Here is a 6,000-nt window from a genome sequence, read left to right as displayed (position 1 = left end):
TCATCCTCTACCCCCGATTCTCCCACGCTCTTTACTTGGACTCGTCGAAGAACATTCACAAAAAGGATTACACCCACATCAAAGATGTTCTCGACAGTGCTATGTTTTACTACCAAGCAAGGGGTGGAGAGGTTAGGGACATGAAGAGAAGGGGCGGCAGGGCCGCCTTCAGCCATAAGACCGACTTTTGCTGCATCCAGCAACTGAACGATTCTCTTAATGATGGATTCTATGTCCTACACCACATGCTGGAGTACAGACGGGATCACCAGAACCTTCACATGGCACCTAGATCTGGCGATGACCATATTCTGCAATGGGCAAAGGACATAGGAGATATCGAGGATCATCGACTTCGAGCTGAGTTCTATAACATTCAGCGCGAACTTGCCCAAATCATCATGAATGAGGTCATCGGAAAAACAAGGATGTTCCATGCAGAAGGACAAATGTCGCGGGAAGACGTCCGAACATGGATAGCCTCTCAGCGTCTCGGCATGAAGCCTTTCACTAAGATCGATGACTATCTCCCTGACATGGATGGATGGCATGACATGATGGAGTGATTGTCGATATATGACAATGTGTCCGTTTAGTCCATACTTTCTTTTATGACAAAACTTTGAGTTATGCACGGTGAATATTTGTGATGTAATTAAACCGTCCTCCTCCTCGACTAGCGAAAATCACTCTAGTTAGGTCATTTTGAGTACGATGAACTTTGTTATTTATGCTTATGATATGTTGTTTCTATTTTTGCCAAGTCTGTCTCTTTCTGTTGCTCAACTATATATGTTGCATATCATCGACTCATGTGACGATGCAGGTGCATAGATCATAGATGGCGAAGAAGTGCTACGCCAGGAGTATATATACGACAAGTGGCCGGAGTGTCAGGCCCAGGTGTACCGGTTTTCGGTTTCCGAGCGACACGCAGTACTTAGTTTAGGTTCACGCTAATGCGAGAGAGGGATACAAACTCATGTACTCAAAGTGATAGCTATTCTCGCGTATATCATTGTTTAGATGGATGACGATGTATTTTCAAGTAATCGAGACTTGTATCGCTATTTTCGAGATTGATGACGAGAGACCACTTTGTGTTGGATGATGATTACGATGATGACATGATTTGATGAGACTAATTGTATGTATATGCTATGATTACATTTGTATGTGGATGATATGCTAAAGATTATTGTATAAAGCCTATTCAAATAGAAAACAAATATGCAGGAAAAAAAACTAATAAAACTAGTAGTAGCGAGGGGGAAATTTAGCAGTAGCGCCGACTTACCAGTAGCGCTTCCTGCTGAAAAGCGCTGCAGATAATATCAGTAGCGCCTTTTTCCAACGAGCGCTACAGCTATACGTTAGCTGTAGCGCCTTATTAGTAGCGCCGGTACCCGCGCTACTGAGAGGGCCAAAACCCGCGCTGCTGCTAGGCTTTTCCCTAGTAGTGGGGGCTAGACATCAGCTCCAGAGCCTGAGCCGGAACCACCACTTGACCCTTATCGACCGTCCTTTTATCAGTGGGATCCGAAGGAGATCGCCAGCCAGTGGAAGCATGATGACACTCCTCAGTACATCGGAGAGAGTAGCCGTGATCCATGGGCATAGACCAACTTAGGCCAAAAGCCTAAGCTTGGGGGAGTACGTATTTCTCATCGACATTACATTATGTTCACACACTCATTTCAGTTGTCGGTGCCCATACTTTTTCATTGTACTATCCATGCTAGTTTAATTTCATTTTCTAGCTTTCCTCTTGTGTGTTTGAATAACCTTACGATAAAACAAAAAAAATTAGTTGTAGCTTTTAGCTAGTTACTTTCCATGCTTGTAGTAGTAGTAATTAAAATAAAACCCCAAAAGATTTCTCGTTCTTCTTTTGCTTGCTGGGAGCTTTCCTGTGTAAATAGTTTTATTCTTTTTCTTTTCTTTGGGGGTCGAGAGGAGAAGACCATGATGAAAATGTTGAGTGGGTCTTATATGCATTATTGTTGATTTAACCAAGAGCCCATATTACCTTGTCTTCTCCCTTGAGTTGAATGCTTGCAGATTCCAACTTAGTCCAATGCATGTGCACTATTATTATTATCCACACCATTCGGTCGTGCAAGTGAAAGGCAATAATGATGATATATGATGAAATGATTGAGATGAGAGAAGCTGGTATGAACTCGACCTCTCTTGTTTTTGTAAATATGATTAGTTCATCGTTCCTGATTCAGCCTATTATGAATAAACATGCTTGAAATGACAATTAGAGATTATAGTTGCTTGTGCCATGCTTAATTAGCTAGGAGCTTATAATGGTTTACCTTTCATGCCAACATGCTACTAAAATGGTTGTGATGTGGTATGATAGGGTGGTATCCTCCTTTGAATGATTCGAGTGACTTGACTTGGCACATGTTCACGCATGTAGTTGAAACAAAATCAACATAGCTTTCATGATATTTATGTTCATGGTGGATTATATCCTACTCATGCTTGCACTTAGTGTTGATTAATTTTAATGCATGTTCATGACTGTTATCGCTCTCTAGTTGGTCGCTTCCCAGTCTCTTTCTAGCCTTCACCTGTACTAAGCGGGAATACTGCTTGTGCATCCAAACTCCATAAACCCCAAAGTTATTCCATATGAGTCCACCATACCTTCCTATATGCGGTATTTACCTGCCGTTCCAAGTAAATTTGTATGTGCCAAACTCCAAACCTTCAAATGAAATTTTGTTTTGTATGCTCGAACAACTCATGTATCAACTAGGGCTGTCTGTATCTTCCATGTTAGGCAGGTTATTCTCAAGAGGAGTGGACTCCGCTCCTCACTCACGAGAAAATGGCTGGTAATCGGGATGCCCAGTCCCATGCTCAAATCAAATCAAAATAATTGCAAACAAAACGCCCCCAGGATTGTTGTTAGTTGGAGGCACCCATTGTTTCGGGCAAGCCGTGGATTGATGCTAGCTTGTTAGTGGAGGGGGAGTAAAAACTTTACCATTCTGTTTGGGAACCGCCTATAATGTGTATAGCATGGAAGATATCGAGATCTCTCAGTTGTTATGTTGACAATGAAAGTATACCGCACAAAATATTATTTATCTCTATTTCAAAATTGAGCTCTGGCACCTCTACAAATCCCTGCTTCCCTCTGCGAAGGGCCTATCTATTTACTTTTATGTTGAGTGATCACCCTCTTATTAAAAAGCACCAGTTTGAGGGCATCGTTGTCATTTGCATGCATTACTATTAATTTATATTGGGTATGACTATGACTGGATCTTTTTTACCACGAATTACAATGTTTAGTCAGTCCTTGATCTTCAAAGGTGCACTGCATTTATGTTTTGCGGTCTCAGAAAGGGCTAGCGAGATACCATCTTGTTATATCATATCACGATTGTTTTGAGAAAGTGTTGTCATCCGAGATTTAATATTATTGCCCGCTAGTTGATTATGCCATTGATATGAGTAAACATGAGACCTAAGTGCTATTGTGAATATGGTTAGTTCATAATCTTTGCTGAAAGCTTGAATGCTGGCTTTACATATTTGCAACAACAAGAGCAAACAGAGTTTGTAAAAGTTTTTCTTTATCACTTTTAGTTTGCCAACTGAATTGCTTGAGGACAAGCAAAGGTTTAGGCTTGGGGAGTTGATACGTCTCCGTCGTATCTACTTTTCCAAACACTTTTGCCCTTGTTTTGGACTCTAACTTGCATGATTTGAATGAAACTAACCTGGACTGACGCTGTTTTCAGGAGAACTGCCATGGTGTTATTTTTGTGCAGAAATAAAAGTTCTCAGAATGACCTAAAAATCCACGGAGCAACTTTTTGGAATTAATAAAAAATATTGGCGAAAGAATCAGCGTCAGGGGGGCCACACCCTGTACACGAGGGTGGGGGGTGCCCCCCCCTAGGGCGCGCCCCCAGCCTCGTGGGCCCCCTAAAGCTCCACCGACCTCAACTCCAATTCCATATATCCACGTTTGTGGAGAAAAAATCAGAGAAAAAGATTTATTGCATTTTATGATACGGAGCCGCCGCCAAGCCCTAATCAATATCGGGAGAGCCGATCTGGAGTCCGTTTAGGGCTCCGGAGAGGGGATTCGTCACCGTCGTCATCATCAACCATCCTCCATCACCAATTTCATGATGCTCATCGCCGTGCGTGAGTAATTCCATCGTAGGCTTGCTGGACGGTGATGGGTTGGATGAGATTTACCATGTAATCAAGTTAGTTTTGTTAGGGTTTGATCCCTAGCATCCACTATGTTCTGACATTGATGTTGCTATGACTTTGCTATGCTTAATGCTTTTCACTAGGGCCCGAGTGTCATGATTTCAGATCTGAACCTATTATGTTTGCATGAATATATGTTAGTTCTTGATCCTATCTTGCAAGTCTATAGTCACCTATTATGTGTTATGATCCTTTAACCCCGAAGTGAAAATAATTGGGATACTTACCGGCGATGAGCGTAGTTTGAGGAGTTCATGTATTCACTAAATGTTAATGTTTTCGTCCAGTACTCTATTAAAAGGATGCCTTAATATCCCTTAGTTTCCAATAGGACCCCGCTGCCACGGGAGGGTAGGACAAAATATGTCATGCAAGTTCTTTTCCATAAGCACGTATGACTATATTTAGAATACATGCCTACATTACATTGATGAACTGGAGCTAGTTCTATGTCACCCTATGTTATAACTATTACATGAGGAATCGCATCCGACATAATTATCCATCATTGATCCAATGCCTACGAGCTTTTCACATATTGTTCTTTGCTTATTTACTTTACCGTTGCCACTGTTACAATTACTACAAAACTGCTGTTGTTACTTTTGCTACTGTTACCATTACTTCCATGCTACTTTTCTACTAAATACTTTGCTATAGATACTAAGTTAGCCAGGTGTGGTTGAATTGACAACTCAACTGCTAATACTTGGGAATGTTCTTTGGCTCCCCTTGTGTCGAATCAATAAATTTGGGTTGAATACTCTACCCTCGAAAACTGTTGCGATCCCCTATACTTGTGGGTTATCAGGGGGCCCCACAGGGAGTCCATGAGGCAGGGGGCGCGCCCTAGGGGGGCGCCCTCCACCCTCGTGGTGGCCTCGGGACTCCCCTCCGGTAGATTTTTGTTCCAATATTTTTTATATTTTCCAAAAATATTCTACGTTGATTTTCAGCGCATTCCGAGAACTATTATTTCTGCACAAAGACAACACCATGGTAGTTCTGCTGAAAACAGGGTCAGTCCGGGTTAGTTCTAATCAAATCATACCAAAATCATGTAAAACTATTATAAACATGGCATGAATACTTCATAAATTATAGATACGTTGGAGACGTATCACTTCTTCACCGGAAGAGCGCTCATAGTAGACCTCGCTGAAGGGACTTGCCTGAAGAGGGTTGGAAAATGCAGTGCTTGGTGCGAAGCCTTCGGGGAGCCATGAGCGACTTGTCGATCTAGATCTGTCAGAAAAATAGGCCGAAATAAGAACAGAGGAGAAACTTGTGATACAGAGGACAAAAGAGTGAGAAGTATATATAATGAATTTTTCACGTGCATGACAAGTAATCAGGGAGAAAACAGAGTCGGGACATGGAAGTCACGAGCTCAGGGGCGCGCCACATGGGCTCGTCGCTCCGTCGTGCATTTTCCTGATTGTTTATAATTTTCCTAATGGTGCCCAAGAGAACCTTGTGTATGGTTTGATCGCACGTCCATCGAGTTGTTGTTGTGGTCGGTAATTCTCTCTCAAAACATGGTTTTGGTTTCACCCATTCCAATCGCTGCATCCATGGAAATCGCGCGCCAAGCATCACAAAGAGCAATATCCTCCTTTTGGTTGTAGTTTTGGGTGCGACACCTTGGCACCTTCGTGCTTGCTTCGGTCACCTCCATAACCTCCTCTTTCTCATCCATCACCTCTTCAGTCTCCTCCTGTTCCCCGGTCACCTCTTGATCCATGTCTT

The sequence above is a fragment of the Triticum aestivum genome, chromosome 2B (genome assembly GCF_018294505.1).
Source record: "Triticum aestivum cultivar Chinese Spring chromosome 2B, IWGSC CS RefSeq v2.1, whole genome shotgun sequence".
In the NCBI taxonomy this organism is placed as follows: domain Eukaryota; kingdom Viridiplantae; phylum Streptophyta; class Magnoliopsida; order Poales; family Poaceae; genus Triticum; species Triticum aestivum.
This window is presented reverse-complemented; position numbering follows the sequence as displayed.